The sequence below is a fragment of the Monodelphis domestica genome, chromosome 8 (assembly GCF_027887165.1).
Source record: "Monodelphis domestica isolate mMonDom1 chromosome 8, mMonDom1.pri, whole genome shotgun sequence".
NCBI classification, from domain to species: Eukaryota; Metazoa; Chordata; class Mammalia; order Didelphimorphia; family Didelphidae; genus Monodelphis; species Monodelphis domestica.
In genome coordinates, this window is record NC_077234.1 from 21,277,682 (window position 1) to 21,286,413 (window position 8,732).

An 8,732-nucleotide genomic window follows, 5' to 3' on the forward strand; every position below is an offset into this window, starting at 1 on the left:
ATAATATTAATTTTTTCCAGCTATGTGACCCTGGGCAAGTCACTTGATCCCCATTGCCCAGCCCTTACCACTCTTCTGCCTTGGAACCAATACACAGTTTGATTCCAAGATGGAAGGTAAGGGTTTAAAAAAATAATAATATTAATTTGTGGCTTTCCAAGTCAGTATGGGACAGCAGGGATCCACTTCTTTTTGAGGTTGATGCCACTATGTAAAGTGCCCTTAGGTATTCTCTTCTGATCTGATGAGTTTCATCAAATATATATCCAAGTCAGTGGAAGATGAGTAGGACACAATATCCATGTTAGATGGTTTTGCTGAAATGTTTTTCTTTTTCAGAAAAGAAAGCTCAGTTGAGGGGGCAGCTGGGTGGCTCAGTGGATTGAGAGTCAGCCTAGAGGTCCTAGATTCAAATATGACCTCAGACACGTCTTAGCTGTATGACCCTGGGCAAGTCACTTCACCCCCATTGCCTAGTCTTTACCACTCTTCTGCCTTGGAACCAATACACAGTATTGACTCCAAGATGGAAGGTAAGGGTTTAGAAAAAAAGAAAAGAAAAGAAAAGAAAAGAAAAGAAAAGAAAAGAAAAGAAAAGAAAAGAAAAGAAAAGAAAAGAAGAGAAGAGAAGAGAAGAGAAAAGAAAAGAAAAGAAAAGAAAAGAAAAGAAAAGAAAAGAAAAGAAAAGAAAAGAAAAGAAAAGAAAAGAAAAGAAAGCTCAGCTGGAAACAACAAGGAATGAGGAAAGAATGTGATTAGATGACCAAAAAAATCAATAAAGTGGATTAAAAATAAAATAAACATTCCCCCATTCCCAGAATCACACAGCTGGAAGGGACCTTAGAACGTGCCTACTCCAATTGGCGTCTGAACAGGAACCCCCTCCACAATCCAACAAGTAGTGCCCTGGGCTTGACGTGAAGACCTCCAACGATGGGCTACCTCCTCGGAGAACGCATACTTTGGGACACCTCTAATTGGGAGGAAGATGTTTCCTGACAGAGTCCAAAGATGCTTCTCATGTCATGTCTTTCATTTCAGGGATCTACTCAGTTCATGTCTCTGGGCTTGTGGACTCTCAACTGACTATCTTGGCTCTTCCCACGAGCACGATGGGCCTCCCAGCCACCTGGCACTAGTAATCGAGGTTTCCTTCGGGGAGCATCACCCAAACCTCCCAGCTAGCATGGGGCTCTTCCAGTTAGCTCCAGATCTGGATGCCTCTCTAACCAGGTGCGAGGACACCATCGATCTCTCTCCATACCAACTTTAAACTGCCCACATGTACACAGCTGGAACTACTCCTGGACTCCTCGTCCAAGAAACCAGCCCTTCAAGGCAATCTTGTACTTTACAATGTGAAAATAATTAAGTCAAATTCATTGGAGCAAAAATCCGGAATGAGTTTGCCAAATGATATCTGCCTCTCTGGGGAATTATCCCTGCTAGCTAGGTGCTAAGTTGTTTCTAGGCTACTAAAGGAGTATATGTGCTCTCCCTATTTAATATAGGAAATTTAAATCATTATTTAAATTAGTATTTAAATATAGGAAATAAAAATCCTTCTTTAAATTTAAATAAAAATATTTAATAAGGAAACAAGTTATTATCTAAATATGTTAAATTATTTAAATTTAAACTACTTAAACAAATAAATAATTTGAATAAAATTACATTTAAATTAAATTTAAATCATGCCTTATAAGTTCTAGTGCCTCAGGGCTAAGCTCCACACACCCTTATCTCCCTTTCAGCTTTGTCCATGTACCTAGAAAATCAATCAGAAACCAATTTGGCTCAGCAAGTATTTATTGAGCACCTGCCCTGTGCCTAGCACTGTGTTTGGCCTATTAGAGATCAGAATGCAGGCACTTTCCTGGAAGCAATGAAAACCAACCAATCACAAGTAGCTTTGGGGCAACATCCTCTTCTGATCCCAATAAGTGGTCCCACCCTCACCCCAACCCTTTAAACAAGATGCTTTGTCTTTACAAAATTCAAACAAGTCCAAGGGAGGAGGATGTTTTTTTATGAGCTCCCTACCTTTACCCAAACCTTTCCACATGCCCATCTACTGACCAAGGTTTGCCTTAAGCAGATAGAGCTTTATTTTTTAGTGTCTCTAAAATCTTTTCATGCTTCAGTCATTTATGACTCCTTTTTCCAAATAGGACCATATTCATTCTTTTCACTCTTTTATCATAAGGAAAAAGACTTGTACAAGAATATTCATGGCTGCGCTCTTTGTGGTGGCCAAAAATTGGAAAATGAGGGGATGCCCTTCAATTGGGGAATGGCTGAACATATGTTGGTGATGGAATACTATTGTGCTAAAAGGAATGATGATCTGGAGGATTTCTATATGAATGGGGAGAACCTTAGTTAACTGATGCAGAGTGAAAGGAGCAGAACCAGGTGTACCTTGTACACAAAAAGTGAAATGTTGTGGAATGACCCAATGTAATGGACTTTGCTTCTGGTAGCAATGCAACAAGCCAGGACACTCCTGAAGGGCTTATGGGAAAGAATGCTATCCGCATTGAGAAAAGAACTCTGGAGGTAGAAATGCAAAAGAAAAACAAATGACCTCACTTATCGCATGTATATATGGGGATGTGATTTGGGGTTTAGGCTTTAAAAAATCACTCTATAGCAAAAATGAATAATATGGAAATAGGCATCGAGTTTGTACAACCCAATGGGATTGCTTGTCAGCTCTCGGAGGAGGGAGAAAAGAAGGGAGGGAAAGAAAATGAATCATGTAAAAAGGGGAAAATATTTTAAAAAAATAAGAGTTAAGTAACTCAAGAAATTTTAAAAACATTTTAAAAAGAAGTGTGTCAAGAGGCAGGACTTGAACTCTGGTCTTCATGGCTCCAAAGCAAACTCTCTATCTACTACTTGATATTTGTTAGCTGTTTTCAGTCCTGTCCACTTCTTGATAGCTGCCTCTGAAGGAATATGGGGAGAAAGTGCCCAGAATGAGAAAGTATAGAGGAGGAGGTGTTGATGGAGAGCACACCCCATATTGATGAAATCGCTGATCCCTTGAAGGATTAAAATGTAACAGTAATAAGTAATAATTGCCCATAATTTATAAAGTGTTTTAAGGATTGGAAAGCACTTTGCAAACATTATCTCATTTGGTCCTCACAACAACCCTTGGATGTACTATAATTATCCCAGTTTTACAGATGGTAAAACTGAGGTAAGCAGCAAGGGACTTTTCCAGGGTCACACAGCTGGTAAGTTTCTGAGGCTAGATTTTAATTTAGGTCTTCTTGATTCCAGGTCTGATGCTGTATGTACCATGTCATCTAACTGCCTCATGGAATACCAAGATTGAATGCCATGGTTTTAGTTCACAGCTAATAGTGACTTCTTCAAGAACTTGTTGTCTGTGTGACATTTTGGGATCATTTGGTTATTTGATCTTGCTTGATTGTTTCAGGTATGTGACTGAAAAATCCTTCAGGGCAGGAACTATAGTTTATGTCTTTTTGTGTACCCCACAGCCTTGAGCTTAACACTTAACAGGGCTGTATCAAACAACCAAATGTTTGGGGGTGCCAGGAGATCATGGGTACTGTTCGTTTATTATACTTTACATCCACCACATGACTAAATCATCTCTTCTTCCAATCATACATTTCTTAAGTAATATTCCTAAAGGGGCAGTTGTAGATCTGGATTGAGAGCCAGATCTAGAGAGGGGAGGTCATGGGTTCAAATCTGACCTCAGACATTTCTTAGCTATGTGACTTTGGTGAAGTCATTTAATCCCAATTGCCAAGCCCTTACCTCTCTTCTACTTTGGAACCAATATTTAATATTGATTTCAAGATGGAAGGTTAGGGTTTTTCTTGTTTTAAATAACAATCCTTAAGCCATTTCTTACGCACAGAGTATCATCAGAAATATGTTTCTATCATGCGCCTCTCTCTTTTGTTCTCAGTGTCACCCATACTATGCTACTCCAAGATGGCAGCTACTCAGCATTGTAAGGAGAACATTCATGTTTATTTTTAAAATAATTTTATGCCCAGGAGCAAATCTCAGATGGCTTTCAGCTTTAAATCTGTGACACTAGGATTTATGACCTCCTAGGCCAATGCCATTTGGTGATATTATAACCAACAATCCCTAATTGGTCATCATTTTGCAAGAGTAGAAATGGAAACACATTTAATCATTTATTTCATCTCCACTCTCCTAATATAGCCTAACCAAATTACCAAAGCCTTATAGGACTTACCAAAATCATTCATTTGCTCATAGGTTACACTTTGTTTAGCCATTTAGAGCCATCTACATTTAGGGCAACTAGATGGTATCAGGAAGACCTGAGTTCAAAAATGCCTCAGACACTTACTAGTTGTGTGTGATCCTAGGCAAGTCACTTAAGCTCTGTTTGCCTTAATCCACTGGCCAAGGAATAGCAAACCACTCCAGTATCTTTGCCAAGAAAACTCCTTTGACAACACGGTCCATGAGAGTTGAGGAGAATTTGACATGACCAAGCATGAACAAAATGGCAGAAACCAAAGGTGTGCTCTGTACCTCTAAGAAGACTTCAGTTAGCAGAGGCACAGGAGATGAGCAAAATGTTTGACCCAAGGCCAACTGGAAGTCAGGATGGTTTACTTCCTCCAGAGTAGGAAAGAGCTGGAATAAAGATCCCAGAAGCTCATTCTTCTTTGGAAGCTCATGAAATTTGTCCTTCCTGGTGCCACAGTGACCCATCTGCTGTGTCCTGATGCTCAGTGATGGGCAGTGCTGAAAATCCGCCCTAATGGCAGGGCCCCGATAACAGGCATCCCAATTCAGTATCGGCACTGTGTTGGGATTATGTCAAGGTTCTCAGTGCTTAGTGGTGAAATGGCCCATTGACAGCTCCCCTGTGCCCAGCCTTTCAGCAAACCCAGCTGCATATAGCCAAGATTTAAAGGGATGCTATCAAGCCTAGTGGGCAAGGCTGCAAGCTATGAAATGAGCTCTTTGTCCCCAAATCCCAAACATACAAAAAAGAGACAGAAGAAGTCTCTTTCCTAAAAAGAGAAAAGTCATTTTGGATTGAACTGCCCTCAGAAAAGTGAAAGGTCATCACCAACTACCAACTAGAAGACAGAATCAGCAAGCCCTTTTCTCTTAAGAAGGCTTCCCTTTAGAGTATTATTCCGGAACAAACCCAGCAATTGTACTGTCCTTGTCAAGGGTCCAAGGAGCATCCTGACGATGCCATTTGCTGTAGAAGACTTTGGTTAGAAATATGTAACAAAGCCACCCTTGTTTCAAACCAATGGGAACTTGCTTTTCCTTAAAAAAAATTTCTGGGAAAAAGTCTTTACAGAATGAAGGAATTCCAATGCTCTAATGCTATGATTCCAACTTTCTTTTCTTTTCTAAAAAATGTGTTTTTTACTTTTACCATTCTTCTCTTTTTAAATTTTGAATTCCAAATTTTCTCTCCCTCCCAACTCTCCCCCACCCACTGAGAAGGCAAACAATATGATAGCAATTAGACAGGAAATAATGCAAAATGTTTTTATATCAGCTACATTTCAAAAATAAAAGGAGAAATTATGTCTCAGTTTTGACTCAGAGTTCATCAGCTCTCTCTCTGGATTGCATTTTTCATCGTAAGTCCTTTGAAATTGTCTTGGATCCTTGTATTGATCAGAATAGCCAAGTCTTTCACAGCTCATCATTATAATACTGCTGTTACTGTGCACAGTGACCTTCTGGTTCAATTCTTCTCACTAGACCCTTCCAAATTATTTTCCAGAATGGTTGGACTAATTCACAACTCCACCAGCACTTTATTAGTGTACCTATTTTTCCTCATCCCCTCCAGCATTTGTCATTTCTGACAGGTGGGAGTTCTGATAGGAACTCTGAGTTGTTTTTAATTTGTATTTCTCTAGTCAATAGTGTTTTAGAGCATTTTTTCCCACAACAAAAGATAGCTTTGAACTGCCTATTCATATCCTTTGATGATATAACAACTGGGGAATGGCTCTAATTTGTATGGATGTGGCTCAGTTCTCAGTACATATAAGTATCCCTTCCACATTGTAGTTTTGATATATGATGGGTAGGCATAAGGAATTAAATAGGAATTTGGGGGGAGTTTTGCAGAAGCCACAGATGAAACAAAAAATTTAGAAACTCAGAAATGCATAAAATATATGAATAATATTGGATAATATTATTATTAATAATATTATTATTATGTTTCATCTTTTAATACTATAAATACACACTAAATGAAAAAGAAAAACATTCAAACTTCTTCTCTGGTACAAAGTAAGGGCCAAAAAATTTTACACAGATTTTCCAGATCACAAGGGCATTCTCTACCCCACCCCACCCTGTGATGTGGAAGTGATGTCTGTTTTTAAGAACTGAGTCTTTATCAGAGGAAATTTCTGTAAAATTTTTTTATATTACTTCATTGTCTATGGTACCATCCCCCCCCCCTTAAACCCTTATCTTCCATCTTAGAATCAATACTGTGTGTTGGTTCCAAGGCAAAAGAGCAGGAATAACTAGGCAATGAGAGTGAAATGACTTGCCCAGGGTCACATAGCTAGGGAACTTTCTGATGCCAGATTTGAACCCAGAACCTCTCATTTCTGGGTCTGGTTCTCAACCACTAAGCCACCTAGCTGCTCTGTCTGTGGTATCTTTTAGCAAAATATAATTTCCCTAATTATCATGTTTAATTAGGTCTATTTTTGTTCTTACTTTGTCAGGGATCCTGATTGCTACCTCTGCTTTTTTACTCTAGCTGAAGCATATTAGATTCTGCTCTAGCCTTTTAGTTTAACACTGTATGTGCCTTTCCATCTCAAGTGTGTCTCTTGTAAACAACATATTGCTGGGTTCTGGTTTCTAATCCATTCTGTTGTCCGCTTCTGTTTTTTTTTTTTAATTTTTAAACATTATTTTATTTGGTCGTTTTCATACATTATTCACTGGAAACAAAGATCATTTTCTTTTCCTCCCCGCCGCCCCTCCCACCGCCTTTCCCTCTCCCATAGCCGACGCATGATTCCACTGGTTATCACATGTGTTCTTGACTCGAACCCATTTCCCTGTTGTTGGCATTTGCATTATAGTGTTCATTTAGAGTCTCTCCTCAGTCTTATCTCCTCCAACCCTGTAGTCAAGCAGTTGCTCTTCATCGGTGTTTTTACTCCGCTTCTGTTTTACCAGTGAGCTCATCCCATTCCCATTCCCAGTTATGATTACTAACGTGCGTTTCCTCCATTCCAGAGGATTTCTTCCTCTCTTTCTCTTTTTATCTGTTTCTTCTCGTCTATTTTGCTACTAACCAATGCCTTCCTTAATCCACCCTCCCTTTTATCAGCCCATCTCTTATCCCCTTTCCTTTCTATTTCTCTACAGGGTAAGTTATATTTCTATACCTAAATGAGTGTGTGGAGTGTACGTATATACATATATGTATGCATATATATATATATATATATAATTTCTTTGAACCAATTCCAATGACAATGAGGTTCAAGTATTGCCCAAATCCCCATTTCCTCTCCATTGTAAAAACGCTTCCTTCCACGCCTCTTTTATGTGAGAAAATGTTCTCCGTACTACCTTTCCCCTCCTCCCCGTGCATCCCTCGTTCTCCCTCCATCATTTTTTTTTTAGATCATTCCAACATAACCAAAAGATATGGAACACGTTCACAAATTTGCATGTCATCCTTACACGGGACCGTGCTAAGCTCCGCTGTGTCATTCCAATTTTAGTATAAATGCTGCTGAAACAAGCATCATTCCAACTTTCAAGACATTCCTAGAGCCAAGAATTTCAATTCCTACAGCAATGAAAACATGAATGTAGGCTTTCGGTTGATTTTCAGCAACCACTTTCTTCCAGTGTGGGATTATAAGAAAAGGAGAAGCCAAAAGTTGTCAGTATAAAGATTAACTGGAGCAAATGTGGCAAAGGGAGGTCACTCCACTCTCGGAGTCCATTTTTGTGGATTTGAAAATGTCTCAGAAGCATAAAGCCCCAAAAGGAAGCATAGGGAGCCACAGGTAAACTTCAGACCACAAATATGACCGTTGTCATGGCCACTGCCAGAGCTGATGACACTCTGAGCTCTAGAGCTCTCTCTCCAAGTGGGAATTTTTTATTTTTTGGTTTCTTCAATCCTTTTACATTTTTATTCATATTTTCTGTTTCTATATTGCAGTCATTTCTGGGCATACCTTTCTCTGTCTTCAGGGAGCCTCCCCTTAAAATGAAAAAACACAAACCAAAAAGCAGTTATTTAATCTCAAGCCAGTCAATATTCCCACCAAATTTGACAGCAAAGTTCTCCCAAATCTGAAACAAATTACCTTCCCTTATATAGATGGCACTATTGTTTCTGGGGGTTGTTCCAATGGCAGGGTATTCATTTTGTTGTCCATTTTGTTTATATTGTTGTAGTCATCGTGTAAATTGTCTTCATTTCCTTTACTCTGCATCAGTTCAGACGAATCTTCCTGTTTCTCTAGGTTCTTTCTACTTCTTTTTGCAGAGCATAATCATATTCCTTTATGCCTTTTTACAAAGACACAGTTTTCCACTCAATGCTTTTTCTTTGATTTGTTAGTTTATTCTCATACTGTACATTTAGCCATTCTTAAATGAGTAGATCCTGATTTTTCCCCAGTTGTTTGTTCCCACAAAAAGTGCTGCTATGAAGACTTTAGTCTATA

At 39.0% G+C, this 8,732-nt stretch overlaps 1 non-coding gene across 1 annotated transcript; it reads right to left on the bottom strand.

Annotated features, from left to right (window-relative positions):
• Window positions 1-7,689: 7,689 nt before the first annotated feature.
• Window positions 7,690-7,796, bottom strand: LOC130456055 (U6 spliceosomal RNA). Its single transcript, XR_008914330.1, has one exon. It is a non-coding gene; the product is annotated as a U6 spliceosomal RNA (small nuclear RNA).
• Window positions 7,797-8,732: the final 936 nt, after the last annotated feature.